Here is a 21,399-nt window from a genome sequence, read left to right as displayed (position 1 = left end):
TAAAAAGTAGAGTGGAACTTCAAATAATCTATAGAAAGATGAAGTATGTATTTTCTCATCTTTACATATTGATATGCACTTACGATAAGGGCAGAGCAAGTCTTCCGTATAGGATGCTGAGTTTTTCAAGATTCATTAGCGTAATTTCTCAGATACACTGCCTTTGATAAATGTGCACAGCCGGGAAAGCCTTTCATATATTGATTATGTTAGTGTTTTGCTGCAAGTAGCATAATGGATAAAGCAAAGACTCCATTTTTATCCTTCTATGCTCTCCCAAACATAAATAAATAAATAATAAAGGTGTCTTGCAAATGTGAAAGACATACAAAAGCAAAAAGTAATTATATAACATAAATGATATGGGAGGTTGCCTGTGATTTGGGCTAGAATAAGAAAGAGGGAGGTGTGTACGAAGGAGATTATTTGAGAGGAAATGATACAACAGTTTTTTTTTTTCTTTTAGAAATTTACTTATTTAAAGTCAGAGCTATGGAGGGAGAGGAAGGGAGAAGCAGAGACAGAGGTTTTCCATCCACTGGTTCATTTCCCAGATGGCCATGTCCAGGAGTCAGGAGCTTCTTCTGGTCTCCTATGTAGATGGCAGAGGCCCAAGCAGTTCAGCCATCTTCCATTGCTTTTCCCAGGTCATTAGCAGGGAGCTGGATCAGAAGTGGACCATGTTGGGTGCAGAGTCCCAGGTAGAAGCTTTACTTGATACACCACAGCACCCATGCCAGGATGGTGTTTTAGAATAGGAAAAAGTGTTCAGCTTAAGAACAATAGGACGTCAACTTCAGGGACGTCACTTTCCTTTGTGTTGCTTTCACATTTGCAACCAAAGCCAGAGAAATACTACTAATCTGAAAGTTTCCTTATTTATGATTAAATTTCATCCGTGATTAGATGAAAATTACCTTATTTTTTCTTCTTGAACTCCAATACATATGTAGCATTAGTACAAAAAAAAAAAAAAAAACCTTTACTTCAGAGTGATTAGTACTTTATGTGAACACCATTATGCATTTTGCTCCTTGATATCATGGCAATACAGTTTAGCCTGTTCCCACTGGGATTCTCTCCTGGCAACAGTTTTTTATTTCCCTGTGTTCATTTTTAGGAAAATCCTCTCAACATTGTCATATTGTATTATTTTATAGGAAGGAAGTATGTAAAATACTCTTGAACTCATTTTACTTCTGAGTTTGAATAGCATTCAGATTAGAATGATTTCCCCAGAATTTTGTAGGCTTGCCCAATCCAGCTGTATATTTTATATGCTAATGTAAATTCTATTTTTGTTCCCCTTGGGGGTTTAAGTGATTATAATTGTTGCTCTTCAAAAGCCAAACAGATGATGATTGCTGCTTCAGGAGTATACCAAAAGAAACTGGCTTTCATTAAACCTGCTCATCCACTTCATAATTATCTCCATTTTATCTAGCTAAGAAGCAGGAAAAAATGGCAAGTACAGTTCATTGAAGCCAGTTCAGTTATTTAAACATCGCTTTATTGAACTACCAGGAGGTGTTAAAGTAGGGGGAATGTTTTCATTCTAACACTGATGTATAGCCAGTGGCCCAACTCAAGAGTTAGTTGAGCATCAAATGCCAGAGGCCACAGAGTGAGGGGAGATACTTTGAGCTGTTCTGAGAGGAGTCCTCTAGTGGATACAATAAATAGTGCTATAATGATAGCTATTTTGAAAAATTTTTTTAAGACTTATTTATTTGAAATGCAGAATTATTGGGGTAGGGGTAGAGAGGAAAAGACAGATCCTCTATCTGCTGCTTCACTCCCCAAATGACTGCAGTGGCCAATGGGCCAGGCCAAAGCCAGGAGCCAGGAAATTCATCCTGGTTTCCAACCTGGGTGGCAGGGGCCCAAGTACTTGGGTCATCTGCTGCTACTTTCCCTGGTGTATTAGCGGGGAGCTGGATTCTAAGTGGAGCTTCTGGGACTCAAATGGAATTCCAGCATGGCAAGTGATGGTTTATTTAACCCATCGCACCACAATCCTGGCCCTGAAATACTCTTTTTGCTAATTCTTCTTCCTGTAAATTCAAAATAGAGTTAGCTATTTACTATCTACCAAGAGAGATTCAGAAGTACTTTCTAAATGACAGGGAAATTTCCTGTACAACATAAAAAAAAAAAAGGGATATTGAGAAATTCTTGAAGGATAACAGATCTTGAGACTAACATCTAGAGTCCTTCAAGGAATGCCTAGGGTCATACCAAGCCTTGGGATTGACCACGGGTGGACAGAAGGCAGTTTCACAGGGAGGTGGCTTTCTTCAAAGGGAGAGGATCTCCCCTATTCAGGTGACCTAGTAGCTCTGAGTTTCCTGTTTCCCAGTCCTAGGGCAGCCTTGGAATTGTACTCTACACATATCCTTGGCCATAGTCCTGATGGAACTTTTATGGAGGGTAGCAGGGGAATGCTAGACCGCAGTTGCTCAAGCTTCCAGCTGTGAGAAAGCAATTCTCTGCTAGCTGAATGAAAAACCTCTGAAAGGGCACTCCCTGAAATTTCAAAGAGCTGCCTTTAAGAAACCAACTATCTAAGGCTAGACTTAGATAAACATGATGTTCATAAACAAAACAAGAAAACGGAAGATTTCGCTTTTTCTGTAGATTTTCATTTTCATGTTCAGCAAGTTTTGAACAATATCACTTTTTGAAGCTTAGAGTTATTGTTTTAAAACTTGATTTTAAACTTTTGGATAATCATACTGAAAAAAGAAAAGTCACTTAATTTTAAAAAAAGGAAAAAAGTACATTCCTGGTAGATTTTTTGATAATTTGATAGAAAGCTAATGTGTACATTTAAATCACTTTTATTTCCCCCTCAATTCCTATGCCACATTAATAACACTTTTCAGTACTCATATATATATATATATATATAGAACACATGTATATACATGTGTGTATATTTACATATATGCTTTTATTTTAACTTCATAAAACCTATGAAATAAGAAAACTATCATTCATTCTATACATAGAAAAATAGAGATTCATGAGCAGTTTCTTTTTAAAGATTTATTTACTTATTTGAAAGGCAGAGCTACAGAGAGGCGGGGCGGGGGGCGGGGGGAGGTGTCTTCCATTCCCTAGTTCACTCCCCAGATGGCCACAATGGCCAGAGCTGTGCCAATCCAAAGCCAGGAGCCAGGAGCTTCTTTTGGGTCTCCCAAGTGGGTGCAGGGGCCCAAGGACTTGGGCCATCTTCTACTGCTTTCCCAGGCCACAGCAGAGAGCTAGATTGCCAGGTCTCGATCTGGCGTTCATATGGGATGCCAGCACTGCAGGCAGCAGCTTTATCTGCTATGCCATAGCACCAGCCCCTCATGAACAGTTTTAAAAGCAGTGTCTGTGTTACCAACTCTTTCATCAGCATCTTGATCAATATCTCTTGTTTACTAATATCTGTTTTGTTTGCCAAACCATAATGTTGAATTATATCTAGACTGCCGAGTCATTTCTAAACCTTGAGGGTAAAATATCCCTGAAGAATAAGTATTTTCCCAGGGAGCTGTTAGTTAATAGATACAATTTGCTTTCTTAAATCCAGAAAGAGGGTATATCAATGGCCTGTTCTCTACAAACTCTAAATTAAAGACTCTGGTGGTGTGGCAGCATTGGAATTTTCCTGAATTCCAATGGAGAGGTATGCCAAGATATAAATCACTCTGATTTTCTATAAACAAGGTCTACAGAAATTTTAAGTCTGAGAATTTTCCAATTGCACTGTGATCTGCTGTAGGCAAAAATGGTGAAAACTGTCTGATCTTCTCACCTCCCCATCTCTTTTCTTGATACCTCTTGGACCTTGTTGTCCTGGGTTTGTGCTGCCCCAGTTACTGACATTGCTAAAACCCAAGGTCTACCCAGGGACAACATCTCATTCCTTCCCAAAGTGATAGGTTATTAGTCCAATAAATTAATTTCCACTAATGGCAGAATATCAACGAGGGTTCTAGTTCCAGTTAATACATAAAAGTCACATCCAGGGGAAATGCTCTGGATTTTGTTAGATGATCATGGTGATTAACTTGTGAATTAGTCATGTCCAGCCAATATATACAAGAATATTTTTCTAGTAGTTGTTTTTCTTCACTGCAAGGCATTCCTTGATTTCTGTCAGAGGAGATTGCTTACTTATCTTGAAGCAGGACAGTTAGAAATGAACTACCTCAACAGGAAAACATAACTCTGAAAAAATTGATTTGGTAGTATTAGCTTATCTTCCTATGTTTATTTAAGTGGGAGTAAAAGCTAAAAATATAGCAAACACTAAAATATATCTTTGTCAGTGGATGACTCTAATTTCCCAGACCTATCTCACATATCAGTTCTTTCATTTCACTAACAGGAAATTGTGTAAAATCACACTTATTCTGTGACCTCACAGCCATATGAATGTAAATGAAATCTTATGATATCCCAGTTAAGCCTCTCTCCACATAACATAAAGTACAAAGTTGACAATTATTCCTATAGACAGCTCAAAGAGAGAGCTGGACCAAAATAGTTCAAGCCACAGGTTACCTTAACCCCATGTTAACCGAGCAAATGAAAAACCTGTACTTTTTTTTTTCTTTAAATCACTGTTTCATCAGAATCAGTTATGGAGCCTTTTATTATTTTGTGCATATATATATATATATTTTTTTTTTTTTGAAAGAGAGAGAGAGACAGAGATCTTCTATCCGCTATTTCACTCCTCAAATGGCTGCAAAGGCCAGGGCTGGGCCAGGCCGAAGCCAGGAGCCAGGAGCCAGGAGCTTCATCCTGGTCTTCCATGTGGGTGCAGGATCCCAAACACTTGGGCTATCTTCCACTGCTGTCCTAAGCACATTAGCAGGGAGCTGGGTTGGAAACGGAGCAGCTGGGACTGGAACTGGGGCCCATATGGGATGCTGGTTCTGTAGACAGCCACTTAATTTGCAGCACCACAGCGCTGGCCTGCATTATGGGGCTTTTTATATATATGTATATATATATATTTTATATATATGTATATATATATGTATATATATATGTACTTAGACTCATCTTAGGGTAAAGACCAGACATTTGTACTTTAGAAGATAAGACCTCTGCTGGTAGGTTGAGGCATTGAAACACAGCCATGAATGAAAAGAGCTGGGCTTTTCTCTCAACGGTGATGTTCATCACTGAAGAGTCAGTCTGTGCCAAGCATTTGAAAAATGCTTTAATTTTTTTTTCACTTAATGCCCAAAACATCCCTACAAGGTGATTATGGTTTTAGCTTCCCATTTAACCAATGGGAAAGCTGAGGCTTAGAGAGCTCAAGCAAATGTACCTAAAATCATAGACCAAGGACACAGGAGAGGCAGAACCAGAATGCAGGTCTACTTGAATACTTTTAACCGTGACAACCCTGAACTTGAAATGGCCCTTTTAATATACAGATTGAAAACGTATCGCCGTATTTTATAGCTGTAATTTCCAACCTAGAAGCTTCAATTTTGCTGCTTTGATTACCCTAAGAATATCCAGAGCGTACAGGGATTGTTTCATTTTATAGCCTTAAAAGAGAGCCAATATATTCATGGGAAAGGAGATATGGTCTAACAGGTAAAAGATCCTTTAAAATTATAGGTAAAATGTTTTGCTTTCTTTGTATAAAGGTCACAGATGACTTTCTACCTCACTTCTTAATTCAGAAACACAAGGAGCTTCTATAAACCACTTTTTAATTTCCTTGCAAAAATTATTCCTATATAAGAATATGATTTTTCCCTCCAGGTCAATTTCTTATAAAAAATGTGAACAATTGTCTAAAATTATTGCTGATAAAGGCAGTTTTCAGCATGTACTATGCAATTTTAGGTTTGTTCTTTCTGATGTGGGACTGACACCAATATTTAGAATAGTGATGACTCATGTCTAGGGCTGAAATTTGTTTTTCATGGGTTTATACATTTTTCCCCTTGAATTGCACCAAAAATGGCTTTTTAATTGGCTTTAACTCATTCCCAATAAATTGGATGAAAATTGATTGCCGCAGTCATGTTTGGTTTAAAATTATTCAAGACTGCGCCATGAGTCAAATGAGTGCATGAGTGAGGGCAGAGGCACTTTATGTCTGTTTATGACAAATAAGTTTTGTTTCAAAGTGGTCATAATTCATATCTAAAAATTAAGATATGCCCACAGTTTATAAAGCTTAAAAGATAGTAAAATGGTACATTAGAATATGTCATATTCAGAAATAAGTTTCTCTTGTTTTAGTATTGTCCCTTAGTTCCTTTTTTTGGTTTTACTAATACTGAACATTTAATCATAATATCCCTTTAAGTTAAATAATAACTCCATGTAGCTTTTATTAGATTCTTGGCCAGATGTTAGAATATTTCTAAGTAATACAATGAAATAAATAAGTGGGGATGTTCAGAGATTGTCCATCCTATGGAGATGGGACAGTGATCCAATTTCACATTCTCCCAAGAGTGATTTTGAAGACAAAAGTTAGACAATATGAAAATTGTCTGGGGTGCATACCCAAGCCAAAAGCTTAATAAACCACTAAATGACAAAAAAAAAAAAAAAAATTGAATTAACTCAGGTGACTATTAGGGCACTGAAATAGCAATTCACTAAGTGGTACCTGTCAAGAATCTAGTTTTTATGCAATCTAATTATAATTATTTACTGTATTATGGTTTTCCTTTATTTATGTGCCATAGAAAAATAAGCAAATCACGTCAAGGGCTTCACTAGTTGGGAATAAAAGTTCATTTTATGATATTATTGAGCAAGTGAGGGAATGGGTATAATAGGGGAAAAGAAATGATTAATTAAATGAAGAACTTCCCTTAGTTATTATACACGTAGGTAATCTACGAAGGAAAGACTTGGTATTCTTGTGTATAATTAATACTAGACAATTCTACTTAGATGGGACAGTTATATATGGCATTGTAGCTTAAGAAACTTGTAGAGCAATTTCTGAGAATTTTGTAATATTGCTTTGCCATATTTATTTTTAAACATGTCACATATCAAAATTAGTTTTTATAAGTGAATGTTATTTATTTACAACCCATAAAGATCTGCAGGCTGTTAATCTGACCTCTGTCTGAATCTAACTCGTCTTTGGAACAGTTTCTGGTTCTTATCACACGTCAGTATGCAGTAGCTGCTCCCATCTGGAAGCTATAGGGCCTAAAGTTTGAGATGTAGAATCCCACCCCAGAACACAAAAATGCTTTTCTTTTTTATGAAAAAGAATGCATGCTCAACATTTTTATGAAATTCAGAAAATTTAGGGAAAAAAGTAACTATGAGTATGACTCCCATTAATTCCAAATAACCATTATGTAATGTTCTCTGGAAAATTCTTTATATGATGTTTAATATGTTCAATAATATTTCATGAAAAATATTCCCATATACTTAAGTAATAAATATGTAGTCACTTTTAGTGACTTTATAACTGTTTACTTGTATTATTATGACAGACTTTTAAAAATATGCAAAAGCTAAATAATAAATATTTCCTAAAATCCTCCAAAAATATTACTGAGGGTTTGGAACATATTAGAACATCTTATATATTGCTTCTCAAATTTCTATTATATTTAACCTTATTTATTTTAAAGAAGAAAATGATTCAACTATGAATTTTATCTCACTTTGATTTATTAGCAATGGATTGCATGGTGAGAAAAGATGATTATTTCTGATAATATGACTGTGTTAATTGTAATATCTATTTTTCGTATGCATTTGTACTCTTTTTTTTTTTAAGATTGATTGATTTGGAAGGAGAGTTTACAGAGAGGGGAAGAGAGAGAGAGAGAGAATCTTCCATCCACTGATTCACTCCCCAAATGGCTGCAATGGCTGGAGTTGGGTTAGTCTGAAGCCAAGAGGCAGAAGGCCGGAGCTTCTTCCGGGTCTCCTATGTGGTGGCAGGGGCCCTAGGACTTGGGCCATTCTCTGCTCCTTTCCAAGGTGCATTAGCAGGGAGCTGGATCAGGAATAGAGCAGCCAGGACTTTGAAAGAGTGCCCATATGGGATGCCGGTGTCACAGGCGGCAGCTTAATTCGCTATACTACAATGCTGGTGCCCGTTTTATTCTTGCATATGTTATGTGCTCTGTAATTTCTGAAGTATTTCTTTAAAATTAGGAACATCGGGAAAGTACCCTGGAGTTAATCTAATAAATAGTGGTTAAGGACCTGGGCCCCAGGGATGGACTACTTGGGGTCAGTTCCCAGCGCTGTCAATTTCTAGTTGTGTAATCTTGGGCCAGTTTAACTTCTTTGATTTCCCCATCTGCAAAATTGTAAGATTATTGTGAAAATTAACTGGCGTAATCTAATAAATACTGGTGAGGGACTTGGGCCCTAGAGACAGTCTGCTTGTGGTCCAATCCCCAGCTCTGTCAGTTATTAGCTGTGTGGTGGTGGGCCAGTTACTTAATTTTCTGTTTATTTTTCTGTAAAATGATAAGAGTATTGTATGGATTAATTGATCTAATACATATAGAGCACCAGAATGTTATCTTTATCTAGCACATTATATGTGTTACTCATTATCATTGTTATTATAAATCCACTCTTTTGGGAATTATGGCTTGCTGAAGACAATCACCTAGTTAGTAGAGAAACAACACTAACACTTGTATCTCCCTTCTCCAAGTTTAGGTTATCTTTGCTTGATACTACATTTTGTCTTTTCCCAGCAGAGATTTTTTTAAAAATTTTTTGACAGGCAGAGTAGACAGTGAGAGAGAGAGACAGAGAGAAAGGTCTTCCTTTTCCATTGGTTCACCCTCCAATGGCCGCCGTGGCCGGCGCATCGTGCTAAGCCAGGAGCCAGGTGCTTCTCCTGGTCTCCCATGGCGTGCAGGGCCCAAGTACTTGGGCCATCCTCCACTGCACCCCCCGGGCCATAGCAGAGAGCTGGCCTGGAAGAGGGGCAACCGGGACAGAATCCAGAGCCCCGACCAGGACTAGAACCCAGTGTGCCGGCACCGCAGACAGAGGATTAGCCTATTGAGCCGTGGTGCTGGCCCAGCAGAGATTTTAAAGTCCTCCCTGAGGCACAAAGCTGTCTAAGAGGGATCCAGGGCTAAGCAGGATGCCAGTCTGATGGGCTCTAGACCCTGATTTCTTTCCCTCTCAGCTTTCTTGTGCTTGTTGGGTCAAAAGTATTATTTGTTCAAAAACCCTATCACTTTCCCAGTGCCTGGAAGGAATACTGTGGCCATCACAGCACTTTCGTTCTTAGCATGAATCCCTCTTCCATTCCTCAGTCTTTCCCCCATTTCTATTACCTTCTGACCCTATCACCTCATTCCAGGTAGCCAAGAATTTTAAACAAAGGCTTTTTAACTCTGCTTATGTTCTAGTTTTGATTCCTATACTTTAGGTGGCTTCCTGCTTGGCTTTCAATATGTATACCCTGCATCTGGTAGTTTTATGTTAGTACTTCCCTCTACTGGCTTTCAAAGCCAGCATGAGATGATTCCACAATGCCTAAGCCACCTGATGTCCTTTGCTTTCCAGCCTACCTCTGTACTGGGGTTTGGGCTCTTCCACCAAAGTCCTGTAGTTTTCCCATCTGGACATCTTTTCATTTGTGGAGAACATACACAGGCACACACACACACACACACAGCCCACAGCAGAGTAGATTTACATAAAGGTCTTTTGAAACTGAGGACTGAACAGTGTAATATATATGAATATTTTCTTCTTTTATACAGACTTTACAAAGAGGCTGAAACTTTGATGTATCCTTTTGATATGGCTAATATGGAGACACACCTCCCTTTTAGTATTCATTTTACATTCAGGAAATATTAGTATTCTAGAAAACATCAGTGCTGGATGAGTTAAATAATGAGCACTGACATAAAAGAAAGGCTTTTCTTTTTATTGTCTGCACAAGGAATCTAGAGACACCAGTAAGAGAAAAAAAGAAATTTCACAGTAAATTGTGTCCAAATAATTCAAGGAGACGTCTATTTGTTACTCAAACAGCTAAGATAGTCTGTAACACCATTCATTGATGTACGTCTTCCAACTCATGTTTACAAAACTGACATTTCATGTTCTCTAATTTCTCATACCACAATGTAATGACCAAAGGAATAGTATTTCTATTGTAACATTATTGCCAGCCTTAAAATGCACATAGACTTGATTCAAGAAATAGATTTTCTTTCTATTTAATCATATCAATATGAACAGTTAAGAGGGGTTGGTATGAAACGGCAGTGAACAGCAGCTCTGGCTAGTCTGTGTGTACCCACATGTGTTTCTTCTTGTGCTAATTATGCTTTCTTGTAGAAGGCTGGCAGTCACATGGTTGGACATGACCTTGAGTGGGTCAATCTTATCAAATTATAAGATGCATTTAGAATGCAGACAGATGCCTATTGAAACTTAAAATAAAAACATTAAGTCTGTTTTCCATTGTGATCTACAGTGCATTTAGGCCTGCTTTATTCTTTTATCAGGCTGCTAAATTTTGTTTCCTTCCATTTCACTTACTTAACGAAAGTCCACATTTCCAGCTGCATCTGTATCAACCCATAGCAAAGTAAGCCCAGGAGAGAACTGTAGAAGTAAAAACCATAAGTAAGTTTTAGTAATCTCTGATATTCTGTTTTACAATTTCAAGTGGACAGACATTAGTTTTCCATTTTGCTTTATTCAAACAAATGACTATGATAAAAAGCTCTATTTAGTCTACTTCTGTATTCTTTTGGATATTTATTTTGATAGATTTTTTCAAATACAGACTATCTAACCAATAGAAAACTAGGACATAAAGTACTGTTAGCCTATGTAAATGGAATTAATATAATAGCCTATAAAAAATGGAGAGGAGGGAGTGAACGTAGGGCTAAATAAGTGACAAGGAGATTGGAACTGATTTCTTTCAAGATTATAAATCGCTAGTAACTTTAAAATTCTTGCCTTAGATTAACACAGAAAGGAAAGTAAGAATATATAATGTGTGCGTGTATATAATTAAATAATAAAAATGTCTCTGCATAACATCAAAATATTTTAATTTGATTAGACTATGATAGCACATCGCCAATTCAACATGATTTCATCAAGTAATTAACTGAATTATAAGCTATACTTAATGCCAGACACTAACATTTGAGCCTAACTAAGGTAACAATAGCCATGATTAATGCTAAAGGGAGTATCAGATTGCAGGAAGACTGACATTCAGGAAAGCTATTCTCTATTTCTATTAACCTTAGAAATGTTACCTAAATTCCTTATGCCTCTGTTATGCCCCTGAAAATGAGAAATAATTTATGTCCTTCCTTACCTCCTGGGGTTACAATGATAAATATGTAAAAGTGCACTGAGCTTTTGTGATAAAAGGTACCATAAAAATCTAAGGTGCTTTTATTATTATATCAGTCAAATGGGATCTCAGACTCAGTTCTTTTTTGAAGACCCACAACTTTTTATGGGTGAATCATGAAATTGTATTGGGAAATATATTGAAGTCACATAACCAGGCAGACAGGAGGTTTTATGTTTTGGGGCCTTTTAAACTTGGTTACAATTAGAAATGTGAGAAGTTATTATGAGATATACCAGTTAGGACATTAATGAGAGCACATGAAAGTATTTAAGAAATAATATGCAAAATCAGGAATTCTCATTCAGCTTCATTAGATAAATGTTTCAAGTTACTATTTTTGTTCCCATAATTGTACTTACCATGTACTGACTGCTTCCTCCATGCCAGGAAGTTTGAGTATTTTACATTCATGATTGCATTTCACCTCACAATGATCTTAAATTGAGCATTATTATCCACCATTTTATAGATGAGGAAAACAGACATAGAAGTGATAAAATAACTTGCCCAGGACCCCATGATGCTACATAGAGTCAGGTTCACATCTACCTGCGTCTTATTTCCAAACCTCAAGTCCTTAACAATTTGAAAAACTAAAACACCTAAAAGGGAAATGTTACAATTTCTATTTAAAGGAGAAAGTTTTGACAAGTTACACTATTAAAAATTTATCAAGAGATATCATACAAAAACTTAGGGGGATAAACAATAACAAAACTTGAAGCACATTGTTCATGATTTATACAACACATTAACTTAGTTATTTAAAACAACAATATTTTCACTTTATTAGAGCTTCCTAAAAAGTAACATGATGTTTTTTAAGCATTTATTTTTCCTAATTCTGTTATTTTGGGAAATGATAGGTACTCAAAAGATGCTTTTGTAATTGAAATGAACCTTTTGTCACAGTCAAGAAAAAATATCTAGAAATAGGAACTGACTATTTGACCCTTATTTGATGCTAAATATTATTATCTGGAAGAACATAATTACTTATGTCTTATATTTTCGGTAAAAGAATTATGAGCAGTTGTAAACAAAAATGTCACAACTTTTGGATATTTCCAAAGCTTCCAATGTTTTTGCCTTACAAATTATAGAAAGACTGCTTGTCTTAAAAATACACTATCCCACTTCCCACAGAGTGGAACTAATAATAGAAGCACAAATTTTGCATTTTTGAATATTTTATTATGTTTCATTCATAATGATTGGCTATGCCTTTAAAAACCATGTATATCATTCATTTATGACAAAAATGAGGAGTGGTTTTTGCATTAATTTAATGTTAGAGTACTTTTCTGTTCCATATGAAAATTTCTCATTTAAAAATCATCCTTTTGTTTTGAAATGCTGTTATTAAATTCATGAAATGCACTTTTTTTAACATTTCAAACTTACAATGCATCTTTTAATCCTTATTCAAATTTACATCTTTAAAAAGTCCTGCTTTGTGTTAACAAAGAATAAGTTTACGTGTCCATTGTATACATATTTTCAATTTGATTTAGAAAAACAACAACCATGATGTAAAGGACTCATTAAAGCTTGTAATTCAAACTTGTTTGAGTATTTGTAACAAACAGAAAAATGTCTTTTTATCTGATTATTGAAAATATGGTAGTGTCAAAAATGCAGGTATTCATTAAAAGAATATTTCCTGAAATGCTCACATATTAACCATTGTTTAAACCAATTTACCAGCATAGAAAATGATGGTTTGAAAAGCAAAATGTAGTTTACAGCCGTAAATTTCTCTCATGGAAAAGGATACACATAGCTCTGATTCATCTATTCCCTGGAATTTACAAAAGAATACCAAACACCTGTGCTCTGTGTTACACGAAATGAAGGATTGTTACATTTAACTATTCAATAGAAATGTTTTGAGAGTCATGACTTATATTTGTTTGTCATTCTCTGAGTAATCAGGTAACAACTTCAAGATTTAGAATTGTTTTCAATATATAAAATTAGGTTAAAATTTACTGAAACACACAACTTAAATGTTTCCATAATTCTTTCCATCAAATTCATCTTTAATTTTTATTCATCCCAAAGTGATGTAAGCAGCTAATGTATTGTCAATTAAATGCCCTTTGACTGTGATTAAAGTTTTGGTTTAAAATAAAAACAGTTTATTTTCTAAAGCCATATTAACCATGTGTTGTCACCTGAAGGTATCTCTTTGTAAATGTTCCTAAGACTTAAAATATAAAGGCTCTTGTGGAAAATGCAATACATCGTATCATATTTACACGCCTGGTGAATGGACATCAGTGAACACGCAATCCATTTTAGACACAGAGAGCAACGTCCTGTTCTACGACATTAGTGAAGCAAGATAACAAGGTCTTTGGCTATCCACTGATCATTATACACATTCAACTTGGGGGGAAACATGCAAATAATGCATACAACTTCAAACCTCTTATCTATAAAAACAGACAAAAGAGTGTACATAGTAAGTATGCTGTAAGGATCCAGTACTGTCAGAATACATACCTGGAATTTTTTAAGTTTCCTGAATTAGCCTATAGTAATTACCTGCATAAAAGACGGAGGAAATTGAAATATAACTTATTCCTGCAAGTAGCTAGGCAGATTCTTTTCTGCAGTTGAGAAGTTCTTAGGCTATTCTAAAAATCATCCTGAATCTCTCCGGGGAGCCCTATCACTTCAACCAAAAGGCCAGGTTTTCTTCAGTTTATGCTAACTCTTCTGTATCCCGTTGATCTGCTTTTGTTACAATGAAGGGAAAACTTTAGAGTCCATTTGGAATCCACTTCCTCTGTTCCTGCTCTGAGAAAGACAGAATTCCCTTTCTACCAGATGAGTTTAAATTGTTCCTTAATCCCGACCATACCAAACTTCACAGAACTTTATACTCTTCCGATTGTTTATTCTCAGTAGCTGTTATTAGGATTCATGGGCAGACTCCGAGTCTCTTTTTCACTCATCTTTCCTCTTCCCAAATCATTTTTAAGCCCGGCGGGTGGGCTGCTGCTTCTCACCGTCCCTCTCCCCCCACCCCCAATTTTTTTTTTCCTTAATAAAAAAACAATATCCCATTCCAGGCGCCCCCTCTCTGCCTGCCGAAAGCATTTTAATGACAGTTTACTTTCGCGGTCTATCAGCAGGCTGCTGCCTCTGCCACCTGAATTTCAATTTCTTAATTTACAGCCCAGATAAAACAGAATGGAGCAGGATCTGGGCTGCTCTCTACATTGGGTTGGCCTTATCAAGCGTGAAGTTTGGCGCATTGCAAACCTATTCAAGTGATTATCTGTTGAGGACCTCTCGAGCCATCTCCATCTCTGCAGCGGGCTGATAAGACAGCTGTTTCTCTAGCCGCGTGTCTCCCCGGGCCCCAGCCTTCTTCTGCCACAAACCCCGCCTTTGTCACCGTGCCCCGCTGCCGTCACTTGCTCTGCGGGGCAAGGGCTCGATCTGAACACACGTAGGGGGAAAAGTGTGAGTGAGAGGAGAGCCGGGGTTGGGTGGGTGGGGTGGGGGGAGAGTTAGAGACCCGGGGAGGTGGGGGGCAGGGCGGGCGCCGAGCGCAGTTGATGGCTCTGATTGACTGGTTGCTCAGCCCGGCTTTATTATTTCAAATTAGACGTGCATCGCACACAAGTGGAAACATAAATCTTCAATATAAGAAAGAGCCTCCGAGCATCGGAAGCAGAAAAACCGTTTCTTCCCGGGTCCCCGTAAAGGGGCCGGCGAGAAAAGGCTGATTGCTACCAGCTGAGACAGATGGTTTCCTTTAACTTTGGAAACTGCTATTTTTAATTACTTGTATTAATTTTGTATGAGATGTATCGGCTCCAGGAGGAAGCGTAGAGAAGGCTGTTAGCAAACCTGAAAGAGACGAACACAAGGCGCTGATGTACCCTTCTTCAACTGCAGTTTTTCCTCTCTCAACCTCGCCCGGTCGCCTCGATGTCCCTTTGCATGCTCAGGAAAGACGTGAGTTTATTATCCTCCTAAAAGTTGTTACTGAGTAAAAGAGGGGAGGAAAATCCGAGAACTTTGGTGGGAGCGTTTACATAAATACTCCTGGTTCAGAGGCTGCAAATATATTGGCACGTGCAATAGATCCGAGTCTGAATATCTGCAGGCGAGTCACCTAAAGGAAAACGAACCTCATCAACATTTTGTCCAGAAAAGAAGTATCTGTGTGTGGGGGGACAGCAATCCAGCCTGATCTCAAAGATTTTGCTGCGACACTAGTTACATGTATTTATTTAAAACAGAAAGGTTTAAACAAGCAATTCACGTGTCTTTAAATGTTAACCTGAACCTCAGGATGGAGTGGGGGAATTCTCCTTCCGTGTGCTCTCTTTACTGCCTTTTCCCTCCAACAGGAGTTTAAAGACACCACGTAAAGGGAAAGTAAAGGCTACTGTGATCCTGCTCGCTGCCGCTCTGGCACTGTCCCCAATGGAAAGTGTTTGCAATATAAAAGAGTCCTTTCTAAAACAGTCTTGGAGGTCACTCACCTTCGGATAAAAGGCTTTTGCCCCTTTGCCAGAGGGTGGAGGGAGCTGGGTGAAGATTTGGGGGAGGGGAGAGAGGCTGAGTGGATAGGCATGTTTTGCAGCCATCCCCGCTGGGAATTCCCAGGATTAAGAACTCTGAAGTAGGTTTAGCAGACTTTCTGAAGGCTACCTGGATTTGCATTTATTTTTCATGAACACTTTGATGAAAGGCAGACTCCCCAGGACCAGGGAGTGTATGTGAAAGAGGAAGACAGTGGAAGGTGCACCGTGAATTTGGGGCTCTAACTCTCTAGGTGGTTGGTCACGATGGCAGAGTTCTAACAAAAGTGAGCGTAATTCAGAATAAACGTCTTTCCATGGGGTAGGGTGATCTATTCCTCAAAGTCTGTGGAATGAATCGTTCCCAAGAAATGCAATTTCCTTCTCTCACAGGGAAAGACAGAAAACAGCCAACAGGCTTTGCAAACCCTTATTCAAGGTCTGCTCGTCTCTGTCCATGGTGCTAATTCTTGCTTTATTCTTTTTCCGATTCTCAAGGTCTGAACTCAGTTTGGTGTCAATTTTCTCCACTTTCATTTCCTTCCTATTTTCTAAACTAAGGAAAGAAAACTGACATGCTTCTTTAAGGAGAATAAATAAAAGAGTAATCATCAAGCTATACCATAACTGTGCTTCTCATATAGGCATTAAATTGCCACCTTTCCAACATTATGAATACAATCTCTCTAAGCAGTCCAACAAACTAACACAGGGTGATATTTACATTCATCTGAAGGGTGTACTGTTTGGAATTATCACAATAACTCCAATATTGTAAACTTATTTACATAGTTTAACTGCTTTACTTACTTTTAAAAAGAGTTACAAATAGTTTACAGGACCATTTAATGTGAAACACTAAAATCACTCCCTTCCCTGCTCCCAAGAGGACTAGTGTAAGGAGCTTATTTATCCCAAAAGATATTGTCCACAATATCTGTAATTATTCCTATGCATAACTGTTTTTTAGAAGCAAAACTTTAATAAAATAATCAGTTGACTTCATTACCTTTTCAGCCTTGAGAATCTTTTTTCAACTTTATTGACACCAAAACTTTTTCTCTAAGCCTTCAGTGACCCAGTCTATCTTTACCATTTCTGCTGCAACTCAGCATAATACCAAGAACTCTGAAAATATGTGAGACCTAATGTGGATTAGTCATAACTCATGTCTTTTAAATACTTTCCTAATGCAAGCTCAGACTGTGGATAATTCTTTTACCTAACTCAGAATGAGGAGGGGATGATTACATTTTTGCTTCATCTGGAGTGAGATGTTTGCACACAGCCTCCATTAATCATAAGATAGAATATGTTAATGTTTCAGGCTATGACATATGAACTTCAGAGTGAAATTTACTACCCCAAAAGCACTTGTTTTAGAGTGGTCATATAAAGTGTTTTCTTTTTTCAAAGTTGAGCAAGTACATGCTGCCTATGCTACATCTACCCATTTTAAAAGTTTCTAAATTTAAAAACACTTGTTTTTTTGAGGAAATAACCTAGTATTTTAAGATATTTACAATTTCTTAAATAAAGAAAGTTCATTTTTACATACACAAAAAAGTTAACATGCTGAGGATGGCAATATTTAAAAAATTATTAGCTCCTTTGAGCACACTAAAAAAAAGCATATATACTGGATATACAGAATTTAGCATATTACATTTGAATGGACAAGTTTATCATTTTACATGTAATTTCTTTACATAACATGCTAGATTTTCATTGTTACCATCTCGAGCTTTCCATTCCTCCCCTATCACTTGCAAAATATATCACTGTAATCTACAAACTTTCTTGTGGATATAAATATGAACTAAAATGTAAGGCAAAGTATCAATGTCCACCCAGTTAGGAAGCATTTATATAATTAAAACAGTAAAGATTTTCTTCAAAGTGATGCAAGATTATAAGAACACATGGAGCTAATTCAATATCAACTTCAGAGTATGGTAAAAAGCAGGAAAGACAGTTGACTTCATAGATAAACCTGATTTAAGTCAGTATTATACTTTTACCCAAATTGTATTTGTCTAAGAGTTATTTCTTTGTACGGAGCTGGGGGTGAGGGGAGGAGCTGCAGCAAGATGACAACAAATCTAATCTTCTGTTATTCATGTATCTATTCTGGAGGAGGTGCAGTGTTTTTTTTTTTTTTCTTCTCAGTCCTTCGCTTTCATTTCTTTAAACTGCTTTTCCTTTATTCTTTCCATGAGCTCCACGCAGGTCTAGAGAATAGTTTTAAGTTGACATCAAGATTTCAGGGGATGTTTTTATATACAGTGTGGGAGTGGAGCAAGATAATGATCAGTATAAAGGCTAATTATAGCTAACATATAGATCCAGGCCTTCCTTCCCAACCTCCTGTTATTGTTATGCAAAGTAACAAAACTCACACACCATTACAGGGGCTACACAGGGAGGGAGATAAACAGGTCTTCTGTTCTTTGCCATTAATCATTTATCAACATTCAAGGACACTCTCAAGGAATCCTGATTTACTATATTCTCACTTCCAAGTCATTTTGCTCTGGGAACCCCCCACCCTGTCCCTCTCCCCTCCAGGGTACCCTGGCTCTTGCAATTTCTGATTCTTACCTGTGCTTTCTCTTTCCGGCATTCTCAGAGAGAAAGAGGGACTAGCAGCAAATAAACAGGTAAAGGAATTCCTTTCAGAAGAGGTATGTTCCTCTAGAGAAGATGCATTGTTTGTGTAAGACATGTAAGTACTATCTAGGAAGTTGGCAGGACCTTTCAAGACTCAAAGAAGAAATTCTGGCTGTAAAAGAACATTCAGAAATGAACATGATTCCGAGGACCTCACTTGCATTTAGAGGAAGAAATAAATATGGTGAATAAAAATTATTTCAGCCTCCTGAATGTTATTAAAATATGGGGTCACAATAAAGTAATCATCATCTATAAAGCATTAAATGTTGACAGCACTTGGTCTTCTGGTTAAACTTTCTCAATGCTCAGAGAAAAAGCCCTGATAAAGGTTCAGCGGTTTTTACCGTCAGCAATACATGTGTGGTCCAAGAACTGTGCCGCCAGCAAATGCAGAGAAGCTGCTTGTTCTAATTTTAAATACAGCTGCTCTTTTTGAGAGTCATCATATACCTCAAAGTAAAGGACCTTAGTACCTTTTTTCTTGGACAGGAAGTCTGTTCTACACTTTTCTATTCTAGCATGAAGTGAAAGCTAATTCAAACCATGCAGCCTTATTTGAAAGCATTTCTAACTTCATTCTTATACTCAAAGGACTTAAAAAAAAAAAGTAGTTGCAATACCCACATATTAAAACAGAGAAAGGCAAAAACAGTTGCCTAATACAGAATACTGGAACACAAATCGAAAAAGGCATGCGGGCAAGTAATGGATGTACATTCATCCTTTATACTCAGATCAAAGACAGGGAGCGCTCTCAATGACTCATACATACCGGTCAGAGAGTTAAATATTATAAAGAAATATGCCATGGACGCAGCAGGGATGGCAAAGGAAATGAATCTTTCGGAAGCAGAAAGATTTAAGAGGAAAGGAGATCGTGCCATAACGCAAACTCTGATAGTACAGTTCCAACCCTCCCACGTTGCGCTCTCCCCATCTCTTTTTGCTTCTTGCATTTCCCTTCGCCGCCAGTGTTAAGTGTGTACCTCCCCGCACAACATACCTTGAAACGGGACTCCATTGAGCTCTCCAGATTGACATACCCTTCTGGCCAATCGTATCACGCAGCCTCGCCTGGGCGGCCTCAACGGGAGGGTCTAGACCAATCAGGACCCCGGAGCGATGAGCAAGTTGCGTTGTGGCTCGACTCGGCGTATACTTCCGCGCGTGCTGCCCGGGATAGGAGCCTGGCAGAGCAGCTGCACACACGGCAGTGCGGAGGCAGAGAAGGGGTTGGTGATACGGTGCTATAAATCTGTGGTCCAGTCCACCTCCCTCTTAAGACGTCCTCCCCCCTTATTTCTGTTCTCACTTAGAGATGCAGCAGCTTACTCCTGTAGCGACCTACTAAAAAGCAACAAGGAGAAAGACATCGTCTTTTTGAAAAAACGTTCTTTCGTCTCTTTTCTTTGTTCCTTGGTTTGTTTTTCTTGCCCCTTTTTGTTTAGTTGAACGGCAATAGGAGGGTAGTCTCTCCGTCTTTTTAAACTCTCTTTTTTAAGTTTCCCCCTCCCTTTCATATTTTTTTTTTTCCTTCGCCGTTTCTTTTAGCATTGGACTTTGGGGTCGAGAGCATTTCTTTTTATTTGCTTCTTTTAAGCCGAGCACAGTTTAGGTTCCGTGCTGTCTTAAGAGAACTATCCAGCAGCTTCTTGCTCATCCTTATTGGGAGAACTGCACCGTTACTTTAAAAACACATATACACAAAAACCTTAAGGGAGAAAGGTAAGTTTCGGTTTGGTTTCTTTAATCATTAGTTGCAGCGATGCGCTGGCAAACCCAAAAAACCTGTAAGTGAGCGGAATGCAGAATATGAAGTTAATTGCACATGTCTGTCTCATTTCAAAGCTACTGCTCTGCTTTTTAATTCCAGAGAGCTAGACGGGGGAAAAAAAAAGACAGTGGTCGCATGCTTAACGTACTGCATATTCGCCAATGTCAGCGGCAGAAACTTGAGTGATGAAGGTGGCCAGGGCAGGGCAGGGGTGTAAGGGGGTGTTGAGTGAGCTCCGGGATGGAGGTGGGAAGTTCATTTCGTGGCAAGAGAGGGATAACTTGGGTGTTGGAGCGATGCATGCCTCTACTTTCGCAAAGCAACCGAAGGGCCAGAGAGGCTTTAGTGTCATTAAGGGGAATCAGGAACCTGGGCTTGCAGATTAGACCGGCGAAAAAAACCCCAGGCTTAATTGCATTAACCAGATAGCATGTGCTGGGGAGATGGGATTGCCAGATGGAATTTAGATGCTGCACCAGGCAGCAGCGAGTTGTAGTTGACTGAAAAAAAAGTACATGCCGCCTGAAGGCTGGGGCAAGGGCTGGGGCTGGGGTGCTTGGAAGCTGTCAAAACTCATCATTGCTAGGGATGCGGGCTCTCATTCACGGACGCCAGTGGCCATCCTTAAGCTCCTTTTAAAAGAAGAGAGCCAATTTGGGGCCCGAATGCTTAAGTCGGTACCGGATATGAGATTCCCTTTGTTCGGAAAAGCGTAAATAAGATCCTCGGAGCTGTGTCTGTGAAGCGGCGGCTGCCTGGGAGCCTCGCGGTGCTGGGCGCTGGGAAGCGGCTTCCAAGCCCTGTCCTTGGTCCTACGCGGCTCGCGTCGCCCTCGGGGAGAGGGGAAGCCTTCGCAGCCGCCAGGCGCCGCGGCCACCCCCGGAGCCAACTCCGCCGCCGAGCCCTCCCCGCCCCGGCCTCGCCGCCCCCCTTCCCCAACAGCTATTGTTAAACTGCCGCCGGGAGAAAGATGGTTGGGGACGGGGAGCTGGGCACCCAGGCTCACGCTTCCGTTTAACTTT

General features: G+C 38.6%; 1 protein-coding gene across 6 annotated transcripts in view; it reads left to right on the top strand.

Annotated features, from left to right (window-relative positions):
- Positions 1 to 21,399, top strand: part of ELAVL2 (ELAV like RNA binding protein 2) — a 193,771-nt gene that overhangs the window by 6,730 nt on the left and 165,642 nt on the right. For 2 of the 6 annotated variants that reach the window (XM_051857178.3, XM_002708051.6), the window contains exon 1: positions 19,744 to 20,328. The exons of 2 other annotated variants lie outside the window; for them this stretch is intronic. The gene's annotated coding sequence lies outside the window, so the exon portion shown is untranslated. Of the gene's footprint in view, positions 1 to 19,715; positions 20,329 to 21,399 lie in introns of those variants that run through there. 2 more of the 6 variants (XM_089317948.1, XM_051857211.3) reach the window with 2 other exon arrangements.

Source organism: Oryctolagus cuniculus, chromosome 1, assembly GCF_051225735.1.
Source record: "Oryctolagus cuniculus isolate XC-2025 breed Fujian yellow rabbit chromosome 1, ASM5122573v1, whole genome shotgun sequence".
In the NCBI taxonomy this organism is placed as follows: domain Eukaryota; kingdom Metazoa; phylum Chordata; class Mammalia; order Lagomorpha; family Leporidae; genus Oryctolagus; species Oryctolagus cuniculus.
Note: the sequence above shows the minus strand (reverse complement) of the source record. Positions and strands in the feature narration are given on the sequence as shown.